Source organism: Rhamphochromis longiceps, linkage group LG12 (assembly GCF_057381845.1).
Source record: "Rhamphochromis longiceps isolate RC_006_pf linkage group LG12, R_longiceps_female_GT1.1, whole genome shotgun sequence".
NCBI classification, from domain to species: domain Eukaryota; kingdom Metazoa; phylum Chordata; class Actinopteri; order Cichliformes; family Cichlidae; genus Rhamphochromis; species Rhamphochromis longiceps.
Window position 1 is genome coordinate 38,193,206 of NC_140568.1, and position 27,505 is coordinate 38,220,710.

Consider the following 27,505-nt stretch of genomic DNA (forward strand, 5'->3'; position numbering starts at 1 on the left):
GCCGTGGGGAAGGAGAGAGGCAGAGAAGATGGCAACCAGCCAAGGAAATGTAAGTTCCTGTTTTTTTTGGTCATGGTTGGCATTGCTACATGGAGGCTTGAGATAAGATGGGAGCCAGGATTTTTGCTTAAGACTAGAAGAGGGAGGGATTGCGAGAGACATATACTGGAGAGGCAGAGTTAAAGGAAAAGGGGAGGAGACAGAGGAAGATAAGAGAAGAAGAAACAGAAGAAGGGGAAGAGAGCCCATGCTTAAGCAACAAAACAAGACGGGAGAGATAGATTTAGAGGGAAGAGCAGATAAAGCGGAGGGATGGGACTGTTGGGATGTAGAAAGAGGCCGAGTGAGAGGAAAGAAAAAAATCCAAATGCAGAATGTTTAAGCTGACTGCTTTGTTCAAAAACAGAAGGATTTTGACGAAAGATGTGATCCCCCTGCACTTTCAGATCTTCTGCTATTTTCACTTACATCAAGTTCATATATTTGCACCTTACACTATCAGGTAATGATAAATATTTATCAAAAATAATTCCAGTTTTAGTAGAATTTGGAAAAAACAAAAATCGATATGTCTGGATGTATATCAGTTTATCAATCAAACCACCCTCCTTTAGAATTAATTTTTAAATAGACCAATGGAAATTAATGTGCATTTTCTTTACTAATGCATCTTGTTTATGGAATGACAATAAAGAAAATTAAGAGAGAGCTGAGGACAAGGTTCCACTCCTGGCAGACTCTATGAAGCCAGTGGGACAGATAATTGCAGTGACGATTAGATGCAATGTCTTACTGTGGAAGCTCCCAGTGAGGCTCTCTGGGAAGGAAGGTTTACTTTGAATGATGCTCATTAGAAAATCATGCAAAGAGAAAAAAATTCAAGCACTAACCAGATTTTTTTCCCCTTGGAAATCTCAGTTTTGTTCTCGGAATAACAAAATTCTAGAGAAAAAGTATTAAAGCCTCAGAGGTGGTTGGAATACAAAGAAGAGAACCATTGTATTGAGGTTTGAAATATGTCATCTTGTTGTCCTAAGAGAGTTCAGCCTGTATTGGTAACTGTGAGTGCTGTCTGCCAGAGACTGAAACAAGAGAAAAGAGTTTGTTCCTCCCTGTTATCATAGTTAATGGAGCAGCTCCAGGCTGTACATCGATGTGACAATGCAGATTAGAGTTTCAGCACTCTGGTTTTGAAGCTTTGAAGGAAAGTTTTTCTACAACTCTGCATGAACTTTCCAGGGCCAATAGAATAACACACATGAATTTTCAAAATGAGTCTCTCTTTCATTTCAGAAGGCTCCAGCGTGGGGTGAAAAAAAATCTTTATAATGTTATCTGGGTGTGCGAAGTAACAACGCTGCTGAAGAAGATTGAGAAATCCCTTGACAGTATTTTGCAGTTCCTCTGACAGTCATCAGTGTACCCTGAGACTATAGTAATGCTGTTGACATCCTATACTGACACTGTCACATGAGTTGCAGTGCTGACAGGAAATGTCATTTGCTCCTGCCGAGCCTCTCTTTGGGTCAGGGCATCTTTAGTATGTCTGTCACAAGAGGAAAATTACAGTGGCCAATTGGCATAGAAGATATACGTTTTCTGCACATGTTTGCTATTTTTTTTACTCACATCATGATTGTCCGGGGTTGCAGGATTGGAGCCTGATGGTTGACTCTGAGATTAAATAAAAGCCAACCCTTTATTATAGCTTGTACAAAATCCACAGAATGCAGAAGTCTATAGAAAAATTAAAACAGTATACAAAGCAGCCTTCAACACATTACGAGGAAAACAGTGGAAAAGGACAACAGATACTGGAACAAGGAACACAAGCAAACTATGGCTTTAACTACACTCAGACACAGAGGGCAATCAGGCACAGATGGAAACATATTGGTAACACAAGTGAACATAGTCCAGATAATGAGACATGGAAGGAAGTAAAGGTGAACACGAAACATAAGCGACAAGATAACTACGAAAATAAAACAGGAAACCCAGAACAAGAGAACATGTAACACAGACACGGAGACAGTAAGACATAGGGAACACAGAGGAGACACGATAAACTGAAACTCGAGGAATCAAATATAAATAAAACTATATCCACGAACAGAAACTAGGTTGTAAACGGTGGCAAAACCAAGATGAAGAAAACCTGAGAGTAACATCGTCACAAACAGGAAGTGTCTGCTAGGTGTAAAAGAATGCAAGCTCAAAAATCCAAAAACAATTAAAAAACAGAAAAGATAAAGGCCAAACTCAAAATGTTGGGCTGAAAACCCAGAACCACAATAATGATTAATGTCAAAATGATGACTTTAATAGGAGTGTTTTCACAGGTGAACAAGACACTCTGTCTGGACTGCCTTTTAAAAATCATATCTATCCTATTCAGTTTAATCAGTCTACTGTTATTTGCCTTTATCCTTTATTTGTATCCTCATATAATCTAATTTATTTTTAGATTATTGATAAGAGCAGTCAAAGCTAATAAAAATCAAAGTAATCAGCTAAGGCAACCAGGTCCACTTATTGAAATTGACTACTGTCTGTTGCGGCTGATTCTAATCTCGACTGTCAACAACAAATGCCCTGCCCGTCTCCATCTTGAGTGCTTAAATTAAGTGACTAAACCTTTCTGTGGCTGTAGTAACACGATGTTATCGTCCTCTTTCCTTTCAGATGGGATGAATGGAGCATAATCTTGTTTTTGCCTTATTAGGGGAAAAAAGTGTCAGTTTCTACTCCATAACTCCATATTTGTTACTCACAGAGCAAATAATATCACGGATTGAAACGTTGTTAACTTTGCCTGTGATTTATCATTTACTACACACTTGTCAGGCATTGTGCTGTCGTGTGTTTTTTTGTATGTCAGTGTGGACAAGCACAGATTGATGCTTAGGTAAGAGCCCCAGGCAAACTGAAGCTTCCATTGAACATCGTGTCATGTCTGCCCATCTTTCCTTCCCCACCTGTCTATCCATCCCGCGTCATCCTCATTTCTTCTTAATTTGCATAATTGCTGGAAAAAACTGTAAAATACTGCATTGTGTTGCATTATTATAAGTAATGTGATATCACTGTAACACACCCAGCCCTAATATCCTGCAAATACTGAATGTTATTCAGTTTAACATTATAATAGATGATTTAATTGATCACTGACTACAATTACATACACACAATAATGACTATTATCAACCCTGGAAAGCAATAGTATAATTAAGCTGTTAACATAATCCTCCACACTGACAGCTGCCTGTAATAATCCTGTGCATGTGAGTGAAGTGTGTAGCTTGTGAGAGAGCGGCAGGAATTCGAGTTTTGTGAAATAGAAAGGACACAAATGGGTTCTGATCCTGCCGCTATCAAATTTTACCCCCAAAATAATTACGGGGATGACTTGCAGGAGAACAAAGGCTTCTATTTTCTGTGACTTTCTATCAGAGCTGTTCTGACACCATGTCTACCTTCCTTACTTCTGGTTAACTGCCACCTGCACTGCATTTACACTTGTCCAAATTGAACCACAGCCACCTTTTTTTGTTGCAACATCTGCAATATATGCCATGTGACTCTGCTAACCATCTGGACCTGCCTAGCAACATGGGAATGAACACCTGTACAACATCATGAAATTCAGCTCTCACAGTGTTTTTGCTGAGACTGTTAGAGAGCTATTAGCTTGATTCAACTCAAAGTTGGGCTAAAGTAGATTTCTTCACATTAAAACATGCATTGTAATTTTGCATTAACACAACAAGAAATTAAAGAACACGTTTATCAAGCGTATGCACCATTCCTCATCTTATTATTCATTTGTAAGCTGTATGTGAACTGTAAAAGGAGCTACACAGTCCTGACTCAAATGACGATTATCCTCCAATTCTGTAACTCTACTCTGTTAGTGTCTTTGTTTTTTGGCTTGTCCTTACATTACCTTTTTGTGCACGCCAGCTGTCTTCTTATTACCTTCATTCTGATTCTTTGAAGTCCCTTGCATGAACACTCAGCACCTGGTTTAAGCTGCATGAGCAGGGGGCTAGGGGGCAAGGAGGTCTGCAGTCTGGAGGCCTGTCACGGACCTTTCTGGCAGTGTGGAGAGGGAGCAAAGTGAGTGAGTGCCATGCAGCTGCTTCCAGGATCACTGACTCTATGACTGTTGGCGTAGAGTGAACAGCCTGTTGTGGGAGTAGATTTCCTCTGTGTCTGGGGGTTTTCTCTGTCTCTGCTTTTCTTTCTTTCTTTTGTCTGAGCTGGGTAATGAGCACTGCTGGCGAGAGAGACAGTCAATGCAATTGTGTGCGTGCATGTGTCTCTCTGAGCGATTGGTGATTGCCTGAATATAAATTGGATGTGCTCATTCACCTAAATCAAGGCCACATGCTTGGACCCACAGTCAAGTGCTATGGGTGCAATGAAGCGTTGTACTGTATCTGCCACTCAGCTTAGGAAATAAAGCCAGCCACTTTCCCTGGCCTACATGAAATACTCGGGGTAACCTTCAAAGACTGTTGTTGTAAACTGACTTCATGACTGACCTGATTCTTAAAGGTTTTGTTATTTTCATGTGGACTTTATTTTTCTCATGAAAGGAAAGCTGGCATTTTTCTTACAGTTGGCCTAATTTCCTGCACATATACAATTAAATATAAGGTTATTCACGAGGTTTTATGATTTTGCTTGTAAGTGTAATTGTTGGTGCAGTTTTGTGCACTATATGTGTATGTGTGGGTGTGCGTGTGTGTGTCAGAGAGAGAGAGAAAGAGTGAAAGCCTGGGTTAACAAAGACAAAGCTAATTCAAAGAAAGCTTGGATATGCTGAGCTTGCTTTGTAGTACACACCTCAAGTGGGTTTCTAAGGCTTGACGAAGTCTAGGACTAAGCCCAAACCATCTGGGGCTGAGGGCAGGGCGTGCAAATGTAGGCCAAGAAAAAGAAAGCCACTTTCATTTTAAGTCAGCATTAATTTTGATCCCATGCTCATATTGGTACTGAGGTTTTTCACAGCACATTTTGAGCACATTGCTCAAGAGCTGTCCACCATATCAGACCTGATACAACCACTGATTGCTGTTTTAAGATGTGTATTCCCTGACTACTTAGTTCCTGGAGGTTGTTGTTTCTCACGCTGTAAACTCTGATGTAAAGACAGTGATGCACCAAAAGCCTGATGATTACTTCGGCTTCTAGCAAATTGCACACTTGCTAACTACATGGCTGAGCGGTAGTAAAAGTTTATAAAGTGCAAAGAAAATTGGAAATGGAGAAGGGCTACCTTCAAAGAAAAAATGTGCGTCAGTATTGCAGTTAAAATGCTTCAAAATATGTGCACGTTTTACTCTGAAGTCACGGTTTGGATATTCAGTTTATTCAGTACAGAGTAGCTGGCCAGTAATTGTAGACAAGTCTGTCACTTCCTTTCTAACTATGAGAACTGCTTTTGACGACAGGTTGGGGAATACACATTGTTCCCCAGGTGGTTCCTGGATGGCTGCAGATTAATCTATTGGTCTATGTGACTGGGACCTTATTTACCAGATTTCTAACTGTCACTGTGATTTTCATATGTCTAAAAATGGTGGACAAGTTTATGTCACATGATTAATAGACATGTGTCTGCAAAGCCTCAGTAGTTTAACAACTGTATCTTGCTGCCCACATCCAGACATAAATATAACAAGCAAACTCCACCAAGGAAGCTCACAGTCTGGGGAGTATTTACTTTTGAGGGAATAGTGTTGTATTTTGTATATATTCATTTTGTTTTCTTTCTTAATTCATTGCAGAATTAAAATAAATGAAAAACATTCATTTTGAGTATAACAATTATGTATTTATTAATATAGTAGACATTAGCAATAATTTCACTATTTAGTAAATTTGTTTAAATGCTTAATAGTAAAGTGAAAAATGTTCAGAAGTTTATTTTGTATTCAGATATATTTACATCTTTATAACCTTCTACTGCAATGTACATAACAAAGTCATAATAAAGTGAAGCAATAGCAATAAGAAACATTGTTTTAAATAGCTCTGTCTGGCATTATTATCACTTTGATCTTCAGAATAATCTATTGACCTTAAAGGAGAGGTCAGAGGTCAAATAAAATTTTTAATCTTTATACTGTACTCTGTATATTTTCAACATATACACCACACTTGTAAGAATCATAGTTTTTAAATTTACATTTTTTGTCCATTTTAAAACCAATAAATTATTAAGTTGACCTTGAGAACCTCATTGGACATATGCCAAAATTAAATGGATTGTTTATATCACTGCACTCTATAATCTTACAAAGTTTTATCAGAATTCTTTCAAAACTTTTTGAGCTACTGTGTTTACAGTCCCAATGACACGCACACACGCAAACGCTACTGAAAGCAAAACCTCCGTGGCAAAGGTAATAAATGCCTGTCAAGATCACTTCTCTTGGTAGTTCCTGATGTCTCCAGGAACATATGATGACACATAAACAAGCATATATTTCACAGGGTGAAAACAGCACTAACCCCGCTGTCCAGTGAAGTATGCATGGCTTTCCAGTCGACAGTCTCTGCCAACTTCCTGCTGACCCTCAATCGATCCATTTATTGGAGAAAATCTGATTTCACTCCTTTGCTAGTTTTAATATAAAACATGATGTGGAACTTGTCAGCAATTATGAAATACAGAAAAAGGGCCAGGAAACATTGCAAGACTAAGTAATTTGACACTGACTTTAAAATCATGTATTGAGAAGCTGTGTAACCATTTGCTCTTCTGTGTCAAACCGAATCAGCTTCTGTAAATGGCGATGGTATGGTTACTTTGAATAATACATTACTACATGTTCTGTTTACTAATAATGTGCAGTGACTACAAAGTGGTGCCAAAATGATAAAAGATAAGAAGATCTCCACAACAGCAGCACTGTAACCATTTTGCATAAAAATAGCATTTTATTTCTTATGTCTCCTCTGAACATTTCTTTTGAAATAAATCATGTCAGAAATATTAAAAGCCGTGTAGGAGTTTTTGCATATCTCAGCACATTTGAGCTTTTTGTGGCATGGTTAAATATTGGACTGAATGCATAATACAGGCACAAAGTGGGGAAAGATATGAATCCATCGTGTCTTTCTGTCCCTCCTTCAGGGTTTTATTTTTCATTCTTTATTTTTTTAACCTCTGGCCAACTGGTGTTGGCGCGATATGGCAGCCTCGCTTCTGTCAGTCTGCCCCAGGGCAGCTGTGGCCACAACTGTAGCTGCCTCCACCAGTGTATGAATGTGAGAGTGAATGAATAGTGGTATTGTAAAGCGCTTTGGGTGCCTTGAAAAGCGCTATACAAATCCAATCCATTATTATTATTATCATTAACTGATATATTATGTACCAGTGGAGCTGAAGAAAGACAATGATAATTCATGTATATTATCAGTTATAGTGTCATTTTAGGGTATATTTTAGCTTATATTTATTAAAAGCTTGAACTAATCAATGTCAAGACAGTGATCAGTGTTTAATAGTAACTTCTATTATGGAAAATGTATGAAATCTACACTGATCAGACTAAAACAAAGACTAAAAATACACAAACATATGTGGAAATGCTAAAACAATCTATTTAAGGTGTACACATCATCTACTCTGTACAAAAAAGACACTTATTCCACTTAATATATGCTCATTTAGCTTTTAAAATCAGATTTGTTTAAACTACATGCAAAGTGGCAAAATGTAAGGCAAAAAAGCCAACTACTGCTTAGTCATACATATATATTCATGTCACTGATGTAAAACAAATCACAATAATTACTTTAATCTTAATAATTTATTAATCACTAAGACATATAAGGTAAAACGACTCTTTGATACTTTATTACCTTTTTATTTAATAGTTCTGACTGATTGATCACAAGATAGGGAGCGTTCGGATGCAGCCACTGAAATACTGTCTCAGGTTCACGGCTTTGAAACAGCTCAAATGACACTCTGAACTTGTGTTCTGTCTTTCATTACTCTTTGCATTGTGGCCTGGTGTACCATTTTCAAAAGGGCAAAGAGAGAAGGAGTGAGAGCTGACCTATGCTGTAGGCCAGCTGCTTGTAAATAGACACACTGCTGTTGTCCTTCAGTAGAGAGACTTTCTCACTAGTGTAATTCATCTACGCTGTTCTCTGATTTACGAAGTGTCGCTTGCAGACAGTCAGGGTGGTGCCTTTATCTCTACCTTGTCTGGGTAAATGAATTCCAAATGGCACGCTGCCCAGTTATTTGTCAGTGCATTTGTTATCGCTGACAACCACAACCCCCCTTTAAACAAATATAAATCTGTGGAAAACAATTGCTGAGCAAGATGCAGCGTAACCTTTTGAAATATCACGCTGGCCATCAGTTTCCGTAGCAGATCATTTCCCCCCCTACACACGAAACATGAAAGTAATGGCTGCACGAGTTGTCTTAGGAACTATTCTCCGCTGCTTTGTTTTCTAAAGTCAGTAACTGGAATTATGACAGGATAAGTATGCTAGTATCGTTAGACCGCGGGAGCTGCTCAGGGGTCCAATGACAAGTAGTGTAGCTACAGCAATAACAGTAGTACATCTGAGATGCCGCTTCCACACAACACATGCAGACATGTGATGGAAGAACATTTGTTATGCAGAAGATTGAAGTTGAAACTAGTCTGTGGAAAAGCACATTTTGTTTAGAGGCTGTGAAAAAGAGAAGAAATGACAAGTGAATTTACATACGCACTCTTGAGTATAGTTACACGGGGGTTGGCAGGGGGATGAGCTGCCTGCATGTCTGTAATTGCTTGCTGGTTCATAGCGAGGACGTAATAAAGTGAAAAATGCTCGCAGGGTGTAAAACAAAACAAGAAAATCTCTTACAGCTAGCTGAGACTTCCACTGACAGACTAACACGAGTCTGATTCTTTACAAAAGAATCCCCAAACATTTCATAATTGATGCCAAAGCGATCCCATAAATTCAGAGATTGAATCTCACTGACTTGGCTAATACCTTCACTTTTTCTAGTTTTACAAAGGTTCCATACATTATTATAACATTTGCTGCAGCATCCTGGTTTACATTAAATACTGAAACTAGCATTGGAGACCATGAACCCATGAAGAAAGTGTTTACTGAGGTAATAAATTTGAGTGAGAAGTTGTCTGAGTTACTTTGCAAACCAAAGGAATCATAGCCTGCTTATCATTTACTTCACTTTTCAGACACAGTGGCTAATTCTATCTTTTATATATCATCTGTTGTATCATCGGCCCTCTCTCATTCATAAGTTAAGCTTTATTGCTAGTGGTATGAACATTTACAGTGGGGCAAAAAAGTATTTAGTCAGCCACCGATTGTGCAAGTTCCCCCACCTAAAATGATGACAGAGGTCAGTAATTTGCACCAGAGGTACACTTCAACTGTGAGAGACAGAATGTGAAAAAAAAATCCATGAATCCACATGGTAGGATTTGTAAAGAATTTATTCGTAAATCAGGGTGGAAAATAAGTATTTGGTCAATAACAAAAATACAACTCAATACTTTGTAACATAACCTTTGTTGGCAATAACAGAGGTCAAACGTTTACTATAGGTCTTTACCAGGTTTGCACACACAGTAGCTGGTATTTTGGCCCATTCCTCCATGCAGATCTTCTCGAGAGCAGTGATGTTTTGGGGCTGTCGCCGAGCAACACGGACTTTCAACTCCCGCCACAGATTTTCTATGGGGTTGAGGTCTGGAGACTGGCTAGGCCACTCCAGGACTTTCAAATGCTTCTTACGGAGCCACTCCTTTGTTGCCCGGGCGGTGTGTTTTGGATCATTGTCATGTTGAAAGACCCAGCCTCGTTTCATCTTCAAAGTTCTCACTGATGGAAGGAGGTTCTGGCTCAAAATCTCACGATACATGGCCCCATTCATTCTGTCCTTAACACGGATCAGTCGTCCTGTCCCCTTGGCAGAAAAACAGCCCCATAGCATGATGTTTCCACCCCCATGCTTCACAGTAGGTATGGTGTTCTTGGGATGCAACTCAGTATTCTTCTTCCTCCAAACACGACGAGTTGAGTTTATACCAAAAAATTCTACTTTGGTTTCATCTGACCACATGACATTCTCCCAATCCTCTGCTGTATCATCCATGTGCTCTCTGGCAAACTTCAGACGGGCCTGGACATGCACTGGCTTCAGCAGCGGAACACGTCTGGCACTGCGGGATTTGATTCCCTGCCGTTGTAGTGTGTTACTGATGGTGACCTTTGTTACTTTGGTCCCAGCTCTCTGCAGGTCATTCACCAGGTCCCCCCGTGTGGTTCTGGGATCTTTGCTCACCGTTCTCATGATCATTTTGACCCCACGGGATGAGATCTTGCGTGGAGCCCCAGATTGAGGGAGATTATCAGTGGTCTTGTATGTCTTCCATTTTCTGATGATTGCTCCCACAGTTGATTTTTTCACACCAAGCTGCTTGCCTATTGTAGATTCACTCTTCCCAGTCTGGTGCAGGTCTACAATACTTTTCCTGGTGTCCTTCGAAAGCTCTTTGGTCTTGGCCATGGCGGAGTTTGGAGTCTGACTGTTTGAGGCTGTGGACAGGTGTCTTTTATACAGATGATGAGTTCAAACAGGTGCCATTCATACAGGTAACGAGTGGGGGACAGAAAAGCTTCTTACAAAAGACGTTACAGGTCTGTGAGAGCCAGAGATTTTCCTTGTTTGAGGTGACCAAATACTTATTTTCCACCCTGATTTACCAATAAATTCTTTACAAATCCTACCATGTGGATTCATGGATTTTTTTTTCACATTCTGTCTCTCACAGTTGAAGTGTACCTCTGGTGCAAATTACTGACCTCTGTCATCATTTTAAGTGGGGGAACTTGCACAATCGGTGGCTGACTAAATACTTTTTTGCCCCACTGTAGATGCTGTGTTTGTCATCGTGGATTGTTATCTTGCTCAGATACCCCTGCATAACATGTTGTGTTTACTTGAAAATATCTAGATGAGTCATCCTGGAAAATAGTTATGGTTAAAATAGGCTGAGGTTAGAGGTTTAAGTTAATGTCAAGGTTAGTGTTCACCTCTGCACAAATATTAACAAACAGTAAGCAGAGACATGCCTTAAAATATTATGTGAAAAACAAAACAGAAAATGCAAAGTATTAACATGTAAGATGACTCGAACCTGGTGTGTTACTTTTGTGCCACACCATGATACAGAATATTTTTTTCTCACCAAGCTTCAGGTCTCTGTTAAAATTACTACATTCAGCCTCTGCAACACTGGAAAATCATGTAGAATAAAAGTCCTACTTGCAACGGATTTTCAATTTATTAGTGCCACTTTAGCGACCATTTGTTGTTGATCCGTCATCAAGAATGACAATATGCTGGATATTCTTGAAATGAGCAGCTGCAGGATTTAATAACAAATGCTGACAGGTCAGCACACCCCACGTTCTCACAAATATATCCAGGTAAATATAAACAGAGAGGAGATAAAGCAGCCTAAGCCCTTAAGAAGAACACTTCAGGGGGTGAGAGGAGGTGGAACTAATCTTACGGTGAGGGTGGGCTGGGGGAGCTGAGTGCAAGGGAACATCATTCATGGGTGGACACAGATGACACAGAGATGTGAGGACAGCAGAGGCCGTGAGACAGGTTTGCAGATAACAGTGCGGCGGCAGATGCCGCTATGTTTGCTTTTGCTATCATGCCACTCTTTAAAGCCATATGCTGCAGCGTTGTGCTTTCTTGGTTGTTGCATCATACCAAATCCTAGAGATGGAAGTTAGTGATCAAACACAACAACATCAATGGCACATTCACCCAAAGCTAGGACTGCCTTGATGTGCGGAGTATAAGCTGTAACATCTTATATAAGCAACAATTCTCTCCCCCCCATCCACTCATCATTATCAAAGAATCTGAATTCTGTCTATTTAAAAATGCAAAAGAACAGAAAATAGCTCAGACTGATTGATGGGACCTCACTGAAACAGACACAATTAGACGTAATTAAATCTCGCAAAGCCTATGCTGTTTGCCAATTGCTCATTGGGAGATGACTCTGTTTGCCAAGGGGCTTTGGTAATGTTGCACAAAACTCTTAGTCAAACAAAAGAAAGCCCTAATCCCTCTCTTCTTATATAGTGGGCTATTCATCCGAATTCCATTTCTGACTCAAACAGATTTTATTTACAGCAAAACCAAATGGCAGAAACAAATTGACGGCAGAGCAGGGATGATAAATAATTCAGCAACTTCTTGATAGGCATTTATCAGTTTTTTTCAACAGCCCCCATTCTCCTTGGGTCATCTCCAGCCTTATTAGTGCTATTGTTGAATTTCAGGATTCATTCTGCCCCGTGAGGGTACACCTTGACCTTGCCTAATGTGCAAAAAAACAGAGCTGACTTCCAGCATTTTTTGACCGGGGTATTTGGACATTCATGTATTCATCCCCAGAGGAGTCCAGATGCTGAGATACTGTTTTTTTCTTCTTCTTTTTTGTGAAAACGGCCTCATGCCGGGAACAGACAGTGACTGGCTGGTGCTCAGTCTAATCCAAGGCAACTAAAAAGAGTAAACAAGCTGAGACATGGGGTACTTCTAGCAATACCACTCAAAATACAACAGGCGGCAAAGCTGAAACTAAGAGCTGAACTGAGAGGTTCAAAGCTTTTTTGAGGTCTCCTTAGGTCAAGCTTTTCTCTAAAACTGTGATGTTTTGCCTCAATATATCAAATGTTTACACTTTAGCTATGGTGCTGTAACCCAATGCTCTTCAACCCGAGGGATGTTCATGTGGCGGTGGGGAGCGGGGATGTGAGTTTTGAAATTGCTCACCATCTTTTACTGCCATTAGTTCTACTTCATCCTTTGTTTCTTGTCAGTTTTCAGCAAAGCCTGTGTTCAATTATCCAATTACTCAACGGGTACCTTTACTCCACTGCTTCCATTTGTGCCTTTGTACTTTTTGTTTAGCATTCTAGCTGTTTCTTGTATCTCCTGTGTATGACCTTCAAAATTTTTGACTGTTACTTTTACTGATCCATGTAAATTTCAGCATCATTGGAGTTTTGGACTGCTTTGAATCTGCCTTATTATCATGATATCTTGTGGACCAAGCTGTTAAGATTGAGAAAAATAAAATAAAATAATATAAATAGAAAATAATGAGTTTAAAGAGTGTGTGAAAACACTAGGTGTCAAATGAACAGAGAAGTCTTAAATTAACAAAAATAACCCTACGTAATGTAGTATTTGATGAAAACTATTTATTAAAAATATTGATTATAATGGATACCAAGTGACAGCTGTAACGTGTCTGGCTTGAAATAAAGGTAAAGACAAATAACTGCTATGATTTGCCTGCCTCACTGACAATTAAAATGTGGATTCTTGTACCAGTGAGGTCATCCTTGTCTCCCATGCACTTGAGACTTGAGGCAATGATCTAAATCTCTTCTGTCAATGAAGATCAAACTCACTCTGAGAATATTTGTGGCTCTCTGGATTGGTTTTTAACCTCTGGTCCTGGAGAGGAGCATTTATTCCAAACAAACCCTCCAAGCTGTCTTCTCTGGCACTCCCGGAAACTGCCACCACTAATCAGAATGTAAGTACTGTGTGGATGGGCACACTTCCTACCGAGCCTGTTGATGCAGACCAAGTGGCCGGATGTGATATAGAGACGTGGACAAAGTCTGCCTACATGTCCTTGACTGTCAGCACGTGCTGTCTCTGTGAAATCACATTTTTCTTTGTGGCCACTATAAAAAAGCAAAAAAAACCAAAAAAAAAACCCAAACCCCCAGGTTTTTAATAGATGTAAATAAGGCAACATAGACAGAGGCAACACTGAACAATCTCCGTATTTAAAACATGTCTGGTAATTATCCAGCTATCCCTCAGGCTATAATCAATCAAACAGGCTCATTGAATTGCAAGTGAACGCTAGACTTATTCCTCTTCCCCTGCAAGAATGCAATTCTTGTTTCATGTATTAAGGAAGACTATATTTACCATATGAAACTTAAACATTCACACTTAGCTCATTTCAAAGCTGGCCCAGAGTACCTCAGACCTGTTTAGAACGCAAACTATAGTTGATGCCAATTTTGTGGGAGAAAATTAAAGCAAGCCTTTCGCACAAATTAAAGTTAGGTTCCAATGTTGATTGTATTTTAACTTAACAAGGCCAAGGCTTTCAGATAGCCAGGCAATTTCATTAAGTCTGTTTTTGAACAGAATGGAAATGGAGGAGCCGGTCTTTAACACTCGGCCCTCATAATTGACTGAAATAGAGCTGAACGTTTAAGAATTGTCCCTTGGCCCCCACAGACCAAATATCACTGTGCAATGCCTAGTAATTAAGAAACACTGATTGCCGTTTTAATGACTTCCTTCCAGTGCTCAATATATTAGCACTGAGCAAGGGACGCCGTGTCTCTCTCAGTGTGTGTGCGTGCATGAATGCGTGTGCAGGTCCGAGTATAAAACGGCTATTTTGACAGACTCTCTGGGGAGTCGAGGTGTCATTCTCAACCCATTATCAAACCGGATCCTTTTCATTCCCAGTGTCCACACCTCTCACTCACGGCACACACACACACACAACCACACACACAGTGATCCACAGATGTAAAGTGAAACCATTTTACCAAGGCTATTACGATGACCGGTTATTGATAAAAACATTAAGAATGAACAAGTGTCTTACCGGCGTATGGTAATCACTCTCAGTCTTCTCAATTACTGTGCTTACTTTTATTTGACACAACTTGTGTAAAATCTGAAACCTGAAAATATGTGACTCTCCAACTTAGACACCCCTGGGTGCTGAGCCAGTGCAACTTTCAGATGCAACACCAGCGTGTCTGATAATTGCTGTCAGACTGGCAACATCACTTTTCTAAGGTAGCAGGAAACTAATAGTGTTACTCCTAGAAACTGAGAGAGGTAACCTAAATTCAGCACTTTGCTTTAGCTTTGTTGGGTATTTTTTCTTTTACATTCGGGCACTTAGTTTCAACAATTTGCAACAAAAGTTCTTTGTACTTGGTATTACACAAAATAGTCCAAGAAAGCCTCTTAGTTTAAAATAGCTGGGGTACAGAAGAAAAAAAAAAAAGAGGTATCAGCAAACAGACTTTGTTTGCAGTGCTGTCTACTGGCAAAACCAATGATGCCATGCATGAACAGAAAAAAGTGCAAACAATACAGAAAATCTGACTATACTCACCAAAAATCAGTCTACAGCATATCACAAAAAAAAAAAAATCACATAAATTCCATTTGTTTTTCAAAGAAATCAGTATGTTTAGATGTTTTAACTCAACAACACCATTTAATATAAACTGGACGAACATAGACACATTAAAAGCTAAAAGAAACGCCTGAATAACTGGAGTTTTGTTTGCAATTCACAGTTACAAGTCTTAGATCACAGTGGCACAAGAGAAATGCAGTAAAGTGTGCTACTAGCACAAACCCATCAGATTAAATGACCATAAAATGTACTGATGGGGGTGTTTATGCAGACAGAAATGTTATTTTCGCTTTGATTAATGCTTAAGATATGCAATCTGAGTTTCCCACCATTGTCAGGCACTTCTGTTGACATGTAACATATGAAAAATGTAAAGTACTTTCTCCCCTCTCGAGCTGACCCATCTGTGCGCTGGAATATTCAAATGTGACATTTTGGTTGCTAAATATAATGCTGTGCTGATGTTTAACCACGCTTTGCTAGAAATTGTGTTAATTGCCTCAAATCAATACCTTTCCAATGCCCTTGCAAGACTTTTTACCTTTTTACTCACTTTCCTCACACATTTGAAAAAGGATGTTTTTGCGATGAAATCATTAGACACCCACCGTGAATTCTAAAAGAAAAAAAAGATGATCTAAAAACACGCACATAGTCTGAGTGGAGACTTAATGGGGCTTTAAATAACTACTGTACTTCTTTGCTTTCCAACATCTGGTAACACAGAGGTGGAACATTGCACCTCTCTTGTTGTAACCGTGCTGTCAACAGAGCAGCTGCGCCTCAAACCTCACCAGTTTCAAGTGATATTTACTCATACTGCAGAAAACTGTGCCAACAGTCCTGAGACAGATTGTGTTCTTCTTTGCTTGGTACATTACATTAGCCTTGATGAGCGAGTTAGTGGGGAGCTTTAGTGGAGTAGGCACCGGTGGGATCAGGAGCAATTCGCAAGAATTATCAACCACTGTTTTACTTTCATTATCACACCTCTGTCGCTAGTGTATTGCGTGCTGCTCAGTGGTCCTGGCTTATTCAAATAAATATGCAGCTGAGGTAGATGATGCTGGAGCTCTGCTGAAAATTAACTGCCTCCCGTAGTCTGCAGTCTAACCTAATCACAGAGTATAATGCAGTGTGCCGTGTCGTTCGTCAACTCCCCAATGGGGGTCGTTCTTAGTGGAGAATAGATTGGATTTCTAATACAGGGTTTAGGAGCGAGAGTGTATTATAGGCCTCAATATTTGAAATTATGTTAAACAGCTACAGAAAAAAGTGTTAAGATAAAATAGAATTAAATATTTGAGAGGTCAGAATATCTAAACATCTATCCATACTGTTGTATTAATCACTATTGCAAATGCTCACAAATAGGCAAGGCAAGGCAAGTTTATTTATATAGCACAATTCAACAACAAGGTGATTCAAAGTGCTTTATAGAGACATTAAAAAACAAAAACAATATCCATCCATCCATCCATCTTCATCCGCTTTATCCGAGGCCGGGTCGCGGGGGCAGCAGCCTAAGCAAAGAGGCCCAGACCTCCCTCTCCCCAGCCACCTCCTCCAGCTTATCCGGGGGAATGCCAAGGCGTTCCCAGGCCAGCCGAGAGATATAATCTCTCCAGCGTGTCCTAGGTCTGCCCCGGGGCCTCCTCCCGGTGGGACATGCCTGGACACCTCACCCAGGAGGCGCCCAGGGGGCATCCTTGTCAGATGCCCGAACCACCTCAGCTGGCTCCTTTCGATGTGGAGCAGCAGCGGCTCTACTCTGAGCCCCTCCCGGATGGCCGAACTTCTCACCCTATCTCTAAGGGAGAGGCCAGCCACCCTTCGGAGGAAGCTCATTTCTGCCGCTTGTATCCGCGATCTCGTTCTTTCGGTCACTACCCACAGCTCGTGGCCATAGGTGAGGGTAGGGACGTAGATCGACCGGTAAATTGAGAGCTTCGCTTTTACACTCAGCTCCCTCTTCACCACGATGGACCGGTGCAGCATCTGCATTACTGCAGCTGCAGCCCCAATCCGTCTGTCGATCTCCAGCTCCCTTCTCCCATCACTCGCAAACAAGACCCCGAGATACTTGAACTCCTCCACTTGGGGCAGGAACTCATCCCCGACCCGGAGTGGGCACTCCACCCTTTTCCGGCTGAGAACCATGGCCTCAGATTTGGAGGCCATGGTTCCCGCAGGCCCACCACCCGCAGGAGGCGCCATAGGGGTCGGGTGCATTGTGTGCCGGGTGGCGGCCAGGAGCGGAGGCCCTGGCGGACTGACCCCCGGCTGCCAAGACTGGCAATAGGGACATGGAATGTCACCTCTCTGGTGGGGAAGGAGCCTGAGTTAGTGCGTGAGGTTGGAGTTAGTGCTGGAAGGTGCTCCACCTGGAGACTCTGTTGTCCTGCTGGGAGACTTCAATGCTCACGTGGGTAACGACAGCGAGACCTGGAGGGGCGTGATTGGGAGGAACGGCCTCCCTGATCTGAACCCGAGCGGTGCTTTGTTATTGGACTTCTGTGCTAATCACAGTTTGGCCATAACGAACACCCTGTTCGAACATAAGAGTGTCCATAAGTGCACGTGGCACCAGGACGCTCTAGGCCGTAGGTCGATGATCGATTTTGTAATCGTATCACCAGACCTGCGACCATATGTTCTGGACACTCGGGTAAAGAGAGGGGCTGAGCTGTCAACTGATCACCACCTGGTGGTGAGTTGGATCAGGTGGCGGGGGAAGACGCTGGACAGACCTGGTGCACCTAAACGCGTAGTGAGGGTGTGCTGGGAACGTCTAGCAGAGGCCCCAGTCCGCGAGATCTTCAACGCACAAAAACAATAAAAAGCATGATTTAAAATTGATAAAAAAACAGTAGATAAAATCAGTAGTTAAAATATAAGTTTTGAAATTTAATCTTAAAAGTGTGGATTTGGTGCTTTATTTAAATGCAGCTGAGAATAGGTGAGTCTTCAACCTGGATTTAAATAAACTGAGTGTTTCAGCTGATCTGAGGCTTTCTGGGAGTTTGTTCCAGATATAAGGAGCATAAAAGCTGAATGCAGCTTCTCCGTGTCTGGTTCTGACTCTGGGAACTGATAAAAGACCGGATCCAGATGACCTGAGAGATCTGGAAGGTTCATACTAGAAGACTAATGTTTCCTACTACTGAATTTAAACAGAAAATATAGTAAACGTAAACATTTGTTCAGGAAATGATTTAGACTTACTAAAAGCAAAGTAAATAAGAGAAGTCTGACAGTTCTGCAGAGGTCAGGGCTACTAAACCTGAGGATCTCTACTGTATGTAGATAATTTAACTCTGTGTGTGACAGCTCACCCATCTCAGTGGAAGAGGTAAATTGTGATTAATGGTTTGTCCCTGAACCATCTCCTCTGTGTAAGAAATAATGGACTAAATAATTAACAAAGTAACCACTGTTGTGACACATGCCTAAAGCACACACAGCAGCAGGAGGATCCTAGAAAGCTGTAGTGATTCTGTAACGTAGATCCTCAGTGGAAAGTGAAATAAAGTTGGAATGAAAATGGCACAGTTAAGATATTTCAAAAATGTGGAAAACAAGCAGGAAAACACACTGAGCAGTTACACAAAATGTTGTCTTTATTGCACAATAGCATTCTTGGGTTTCAAAAATGAACTTGCTTTAGAAGATTTATTCATTTATTATATTCTTAATAAATTAAGAAAGCTTTGAGAAGACTTCAGTCACTGAAGAAACGTGTGCTTGTTTTTTATGCAGTAAATGAATATATAACAAATACAGACGCCACATAATTTGAAAAGTCTACATTTTGAGTTTTTTTCTGAGACAGGCAGGTGTAACAAACAGTTTTCGAATTCAGTCAGAGATTTGGTCGCCGAGTCAGAACTATGATCAAACAGTAGGAGTTTGGGTACACAGATGAGGAGATGACTTACTTGCACCATTTCTTTTGTAGTCTTGCAGTAATATCATCATTAGTGTTAGAGGTTATTTGCCCCCGAGTCAAACAAAGGCAAACTCCTTAAGAACACTCTCTTCGCTTCACATAACAGCAAACTAAGATGACAGAACAACATACCCGACTGCTGGAGTGTTGCTTCCCTTAAGCAAAGTTTGCACTGAACTCCATTCATCTGAGTTGCATGCTTGAAAGGATTCCTTGCAATGAGATCTATTAGGACAGGTTAGCATCACAGTCAAAGTACTTTTCAGTCCCCTGGAGTGAGAGTCATTATGCTGTATCGCCACTAATTCAAGTATCCTCGATCAGTGCTAAGAAAGACGTTGCTTATTTTGGAGCAGCACATTCCTCGAGGCTAGCTCAAAGTGTAATTTGCCAGGATCTTAACAGGATTCTCCTCGGCTATCTGTGAATTCTCAGGGGAGCCAGACATCTTTTGAGCCTGATCTATTTCTTTATAATGTCTGCATTTTTCTTAGTGGCCATGACTCACTGGAATTAAACAAGACCAACCTCTGCAACACTTGTGCGCCATTTATCTGGGTCACACTGATAAGCTCAATCTGCTCTTCATTTCAGAATGGAGAAACTGGAAATTAGTTATGTGCTGTGAACACAGCAAATGAAAATATACAATGAATCCGACAGCTTATGCCGACTAGTGGTAAAGCGAGCACATGACAAATCATGAACACCTAGTCTTTGCTTTAGTTTTCTTACCGTTTTAAGATTCCATTCACTCCTGTAATGCACCACATGGAGGAAAAGCTCACAACTGCACTGGCTGATGTGAGTGCCCTTTCAGGGGAAGCCTCTAGAGGTATTCATTTTTCACACCAGCATTACGCTGCTACCTAATCCAATATTAGCAAATTGGATGACTAATGATTCATATTGGAAGTAATTGAATATCAGTACTTTCTTGCACCTTTTTCTCAAAATCTAATTAGCAAAACTTTCATATCAAGAACTGAACAAATATCTCCCCCTCTCCCAACTCTCCCCCCAAAAAAGGAAAAAAAAAACCCCTCAGTCTTAGTGGGCAGTTTTTAAATATTCCATCTTCTCCAACTTTGGAACACATATGCACTAAAAATCACACATTTTCAACACTGCATGCATCGGGACAACGTGAATACAAGCAGAGTGGGAGAAAGGATAAAAGGAAAGGGAGGATAAAGGGAGGTAAAGGAAGAGACGGAGAAAAGGAGAGCAAAGCAAGAACAAACACCAGGGTAGAGACTGCGGCACAAGATTCTCCTGAGGGAGCCACAGAGATGGGTTGGAAGACAAATCAGGGCCACAGAGGTGATTTTGCAGCTGCACTTCTTCTTTCTCTGCCTTACCTTGTTCTGCCATCTCTCCTTTAGAATGCTATATTCCAGCTAGACTGGTTGTGACTGGAATTACCAGAACCTGCTTGTTTATCTACACAATCACTATTCATGGCATACCTAGAACCCTGGGTGTGCGGCAACTTTATTCCTGTATATCTTGATGAAGGGCAGAGTCACTCAGCCTTGATGCATTTGTCACAAAGCTGATCGAACAATGACATCAAGCTGTGCTGGATAAATTGGAATCCTACTGGGTCTAAGCTGGAGACCAGCTCACACACTGTCTGGAAAAAAATACTCAACCTCACAACTAGGCTGATATCTCATTAAGTTATGTCCATCATGAACCTATTCTGAGAGCAATAGTTAGACTCACTTTCTACTAAAAATACACATTATTACCTCGGGGAATAGGGAATGTGGTGCCTCACAGAATTAAAAAAAAAAATGTAAAAATGTGCTTGAGAAGTGAATTTGATTAAAGGTGAACTCCTACTAGTTAATCTATCCTGATGCCACCACAAGAGGAATTAAATGGTTCACTCTAAGGTGTCCTCTCAGACTGCAGAGGATGATATGCTGCAGTTGTCAGTAATCAGAACAGAAGCTGGTGATGCAGGGGAAAAAAAGGGAATGGAGGGAAACAATAAGATGGAAGACGCTGTTAGAAAAAGCTTATTGACCTTGAGTAATGTTGATCAGGTCATTTTTAAAAACTGGCGTGGCGCACCTCAGACAGGAGTTTCTTAAATACGATGCTGCCGCCGCTAAGCTCACAGTAACAGTGTTTGTATAAATCTCAGTTTGGATGTCACCGTGAATCTTTGTGGGCGTGTCCCAACGTTGCTTTACGGCTGCTGAATTCTTAATTGCAACTTCTGCCCTCCTTTTTCGCAGGGTATGATACATGACTAGCAAGAAGCAGAGCTGAGGCGTCCGCATCAACAACAAAGGCGACATCGAGTCAAAGAAGTTGCATCATTTTGAAGCCTTTGTTTAAAAACCAGTCTGATCATATGTGCTGTGGTTTTTTTGTTTTTTTTTTACTGGGAGGGGGGGTTAAAGCGTGGGAGGGCCTTAGCTCCCAGCACAAGTTAAAAGGGTGAGGAAGGCATGGAAAAGACGAGAGAGCAGGCATAGCGAAGAAAAGGCTTTCACTGGTGCAGAATCAGGGGAGGATACCGGCCCTTAGGGAGATATGGTAGTGCCGCAATGACATTTTTAGGGCAGCTGCAAGAGTTGCAGATGAGTATCAGATGTTATCCATTACTGCCTGGGAAACATTATTAAAAAACCAAAACATACAACAACAACAAAGGGCTATGTATAAATAAGAAGGAGAAAAACAAAGCAAAGATTTTTGAATAATAAAATACTGGATATAAATACACGCAAATAACTTGCTTTTACGAGGCTGTTTACTGTGTATCAGGATGTGGTATGCAGACCGCCCTGCAATGATGTTTATGATGCACATTTATGACTGAAAATACATTTGTTAATAAGAATCGGGCAGTATTTAAAAGTACATATTTATCACTTAATGTTAATGCAGTGTAAGATGTTTCTTTTTCTTGTCTCGTTGCTTTTATGACCCCCTCAATATTCCCGAGGCATGCTTTCTTGCATGAATAAACTATAGAGGTGAATGAGCAAAGATTTTCGTTGCACCGTGCTGTTAAAAGTTGAAAATGAATGCACTGCCAGAAAGCCTGTCTTGTTTATGTGATGCATGCTCTTTTACCCTCAAAATCACACTACCTCCTTTGCTGCTTTCACCTCTGTGCAGCATGAACTGATTTTGTACTCTCATCTGTGCTATCATTTATATGTTTTTCTGGACTGTGAGTCCTATTTCCACATTTTTATATGCACAAGTGCTAAGTGTTGACCTGCTAATCACTGGAAATTCAGGCGAACTTATCACAAAAATGGCATATGTGTGAGTTACACAGATTAATATTTTCCATCCCTCTGACTGAGGCGGCTCAAATTTTATTTATTTATTTATTAACCTTTATTTAACCAGGAAAAGTCCCATTGAGATTAAAAACCTCTTTTGCAAGGGAGTCCTGGCCAAGAGGCGACAACACGTTGAAATTACAAAGTTACATACATATTATAAATAACAATTACATTTTAAAAACATTTTTCTCTGGCTCTCTCAATCTGGACTTAAAAGCATTTAATGAAATAAGATCTGCTATCTTCCAGTCTTTTTGCATCATGTTCCATGTGAAAGGGGCAGCATAAGTAAAAGCCCTCTTTCCCAGTTCAGTTCTGGCAAATGGAACATTGAGCAATAAAAGATCGCTTGAACGCAGGCTGTAAGAAACAGTACTTCTCTGTGTGAGCAGATCGCAAATGTAGGTGGGCATTTGTCCAAGCAGGGCCTTATAAATAAAGATGCACCAGTGAGCAAACCTCCTGGAGGACAACGAAGGCCATCCCACTCGAGCGTACAGATCACAACAATGGGTCAAGGCCCTACAGTTTGTAATAAACCGTAAGGAGGCATGATAAACTGAGTCAATCTTATGAAGACACTGGGCGGAAGCATTCATGTACAGCAGATCACCATAATCTAAAACAGATAAAAATGTAGCATTTACAAGACGCTTTTTTGTCTCAAAAGAAAAGCAAAATTTGTTTCGAAAGAAAAATCCCAATTTTAGTTTGAGTTTTTTCACAAGATTGTCTATGTGAGGTTTAAAGGTCAGAGAATCATCAATTAAAAAGCCAAGATATTTATACGTATGCACCACTTCTATGAGGTTTCCCTCAAGAGTGGACACCAAGGGGACAGTTTGAGGAAATCTCTTCATGTTTGAAAACAACATTAGCTTTGTCTTTTCAGCATTGAGAACCAATTTCAGCTCCAGAAGTGTGTGCTGAACCACGTCAAAAGCTTTCTGCAACGATTCTATTGCCTTTTCAAAGTTTGAGCCAAAGGAATAAATAACTGTGTCATCAGCATAAAAATGCATACTAGCATTGGACACATTTTGTCCCAAATCATTTATATACATGATGAACAGCAGAGGTCCTAAAATTGAACCCTGTGGCACCCCAGTGTGAATATTCAAAAGTTCTGAGCACAGATTTTCACATTTAATGCATTGAGTCCTGTCACTCAAATAATTAGTAAACCAGGAGACAACATGTCTAGACAGCCCCAAAGAAAGAAGCCTATGCTTTAAAATGGCGTGATCCACAGTGTCGAAAGCTTTTGACAGGTCAATAAAGAGAGAAGCACAGTGCTGTTTTTTATCAAGAGCAACAAGTATGTCATTTATCACTTTTGTGGCAGCCGTGACAGCACTATGCTGTTTTCTGAACCCAGATTGTAGTTTTGAAAGAACTTCATTAGAGTACAAGAACTCTTTTAATTGCTCACTGACGAGAGACTCAAGGACTTTTGCCAAAACACACAAGTTTGATATTGGCCTGTAATTAGTCAAAATGGCTGGGTCGCCTCCTTTTAATATTGGCGTAACAAAAGCAGACTTCCAAACAAGTGGAATTTCTTTATTTTGGATTGAAAGATTAAAAAGGATCGTAAGAGGTTGTGCAATGTAATCAGCTGCTATTTTCAGAAAATAGGGCTCTATTAAGTCTGGCCCTGGGGGTTTCCTGTGATCTAAGGCTTTAAGAGCTTTATGCACTTCCTGGACAGAAAAAGGAGAAAAATCAAAAAGCTCCCCAATATATGTTTGGGGTTCTGTGCAGGGAATCATGGGGGCTGCTCCAACAGAGTTAAATAAAAAACCAGTAGCTACAAAGTGCTTGTTAAAGCTGTTTAAGACCTCAGTTCTGTCATAAACTGGGACAGAATCTTTTAAAATGAATTTTGGAAGAGCCTGTGATATTTTATTTATAGATAAGGACTTAATTACTTTCCAAAATTTCTGAGGGTTATTGAGGTTTTCTGTAGTAACAGATAAATAATATTCTGACTTAGCCTTCTTGATAAGTGTCGTGCATTTGTTTCTTAATTTCCTGAAGTCTAACCAGTCAGTCAGGGAATCGTTTTTCCTAGCTTTTGCCCATGCCACGTTACGCTGATGGATGGACTCTGATAATTCCGATGAAAACCAAGGGTTCTCCCGTCCCTTGACCCTAAATTTTTTGGCAGGTGCATGCTTATTTAAAATCTTCATAAAAATTTCTTTAAAATAAGCCCAAGCCAGATGGATGTCTGGTATCAGACTCAAGTTTTCCCAATTTACCATAGACAAGTCATAATGAAACGCTTGCTCATTAAATATTTTAAAATTTCTTTTACAGATGATACGCGGTTTACATTTAGGGATTTTAGTGTTCCTACTGGTAGCAACTACACAATGATCACTTAAATCATTACAAAACACGCCTAGAGACAGAAACTTATGAGGGACATTTGTTAGAATTAGGTCAATCAAAGTAGATTTGTCAGGACTCTTTATATTTGGCCTTGTAGGTAGGTTGACCAACTGGCTAAGATTAACAGAGTCACAGAAGGATTTAAATTCATCAGAAGCTATATTCAGCCAGTCCCAGTTCAAGTCTCCGGCCAATAGAAGTTCGTTATATTTTAATTTGGACAGAAGATGCTTTAGAGATAATAAAGTTTCCTTTACAGCAGACGGAGGCCTATAGCACCCAACAACTGTTATAGAAAGAGACTTTACTATTTTAATATCCAAAGCCAAGAATTCCATTTGTTTAGGAATAGATACAGATAAAACAATGGATACTTCATATCTTGATTTAACATAAATTGCTACGCCTCCACCTTTCCTAGACCTATCTGTGCGATAAAGATTGTATCCCGTTATGTTGATGTCATCATCTGTAATAGATTTGGACAACCAAGTTTCGGAGATAATCACAATATCCGCGTTTGTCGATTTCGCCCAAATTCTGACCAAGTCCATCTTGTGTAATAAGCTGCGTACATTTAGATGAACACATTTTAACCCTGGCTGAGATTTAAAATCGGCAGGGGTCTGGACACTTTTCAATTCAGGTCCAGGATTTGGTTGCACATCTCCGGATATAAGTAAAAGTAAAACAATCATCATTAACCTTCGTTTTATATTACATTTAAAAGCATTTTCGTACTTTGCAGATGTTAACGACAAATACTGCTTTTTCTTAAGTGAAAGTGAAAGATTATACAGAACAAGGGAACCTTGTAATTTGGGTAATACTTCATATCGATTTAAGCTAGCAACCAGAGCCAGATGAATCGTTGGTGACTCCAGGTGCACTGCTACAGTTGACCTAGTGCCACTAAAATAAGTTTCACCCATACTCAGCTCATATTTTGCAGTTCTCACCCAAGGAGCACCGCAATGTCCCAAGTCCCAAACCACGAATACACACAATAAAGATTTTCATAATAGTAGTTTCATAATAAATAGTTTCATACTCAGCCACCAATACAGAGATTTGGCATAGGAGTATCAGTGTAATATTCATGCTCAAACATGAACTTTAATGAAGTCAAAAACCTTGTGGGAGAGGGAAAAAAAGTACCGTTTCTGTTAAGAAAGGCAACTAATTCTCTCATCTTCTTCTGACATACTTTGACTTCAATCCCTTGCTTTGTCATTGCAATTTCACTAAATTTCTGACTTTGTTCCGCAGGCAACTGACTCAAACAACTACTTTTACTGTTCAGATGAGCAATAGTTGTGTGAAGTGAGATTGGGCTCCTCAGCATGACCATTTTTTGTCCCTTGGCTCTTGGACCCCTTGTAGGTCGCCAGGAAAAGCAGAAGATATGAGCACGGTGACGATGGACAGTTTTAATACACCAGCACATGCCCTTTGGGGAGTCAAGTGGTTGCCCCTGCAGATATTATGGGTGGTGAAATGAAGCACATCCATTTCCTACAGCCTGAAGGATGACATGTGGCAACTGGGGCCTCTGATGGGATTTAGTTGTTGCCCTTTTTGTTGTACAAATTCCCAGTGATTAACAGAACAAAATGAATGTGCGAATCCCAATCCCCTTCGTGCTCGTGAGCTGTGAGTATCAATTTCATCCTTACAGTCACTGTGACTTTGATTATTCTTGCTTACAGCACATCGGATGATACAATAACGAGAGAGTGCTGCTATTAAACTGAAATAATGGTTGCTATAGGAGAGTCGTTATGACTGCAACTGTTTGTCATTTCAGATTGCTGCTCAACAGAGAGGACTGCGAGTTGGGCAGGTAACTGATAAAAATGATTAGCTAGAGGACTGGCAGCAAACATCAGCGGAAATGCAGAGAGTGCACTTCACATTCATAATGTGATTTTCTCAAAACTGCTTCCCCGTCCAAAGGCTGATCCTTGTCAGGCTTAGAAGAAAAATGTGAACGCACACATGCTGCCATGCAAAAAACCCAATGCCACACACACTCACACACGCACGCATATAAAACTCGTTGGGACTGCATTTAGAGCATTTGGTTAAATACAGCCTTTTCCTATTGCAGCGGCTGTCTCCCCCAGGATAAGATGATGCATAATCAACGCCCTGCTGTGGTTCACAGCCATCACATTGCAACTGCTCCTCCTGCGGGAGTGGTTTCCTTGCTCCAACACTCAAGAGGCAGAAGAAACAGTACACAGATGTATCCAATTAACACCTGCTCCAGTGGTTCACCGCCTTTATTTTGGTTTGCATATTCCATCTCGAAGTCTCGTCTGCAAATTGCCAACACCTCTTCTAGTTCTGCAGACTCACCGCTGAAGAGTTCTTGGATCTCAGCAGATTTGGGTTAGACATGGGAGGAAAGAGTGCTGTGTTGCATCATGGGTCCACGTGGGCTTTAGAATAAATACAGAAGGTGAATAGAGACCTTTATTGTGGACTCTCCTAGGTGTTAATTTTAGTATAATCTTTGTGATATAATGTTTTTTATTTGTAATATGCTG

General features: G+C 40.4%; 1 long non-coding RNA gene across 2 annotated transcripts; it reads left to right on the forward strand.

The window, feature by feature from the left end:
- LOC146657883 (uncharacterized) lies at positions 1–27,505 on the forward strand. Of its 2 annotated transcripts, XR_014914113.1 has the most exons (4): positions 1–49; positions 26,337–26,606; positions 26,761–26,796; positions 27,064–27,505. It is a non-coding gene; the product is annotated as an uncharacterized LOC146657883 (long non-coding RNA). The 2 variants fall into 2 exon arrangements; XR_014914112.1 differs by lacking the exon at positions 1–49 and having other exon boundaries at positions 24,071–26,606.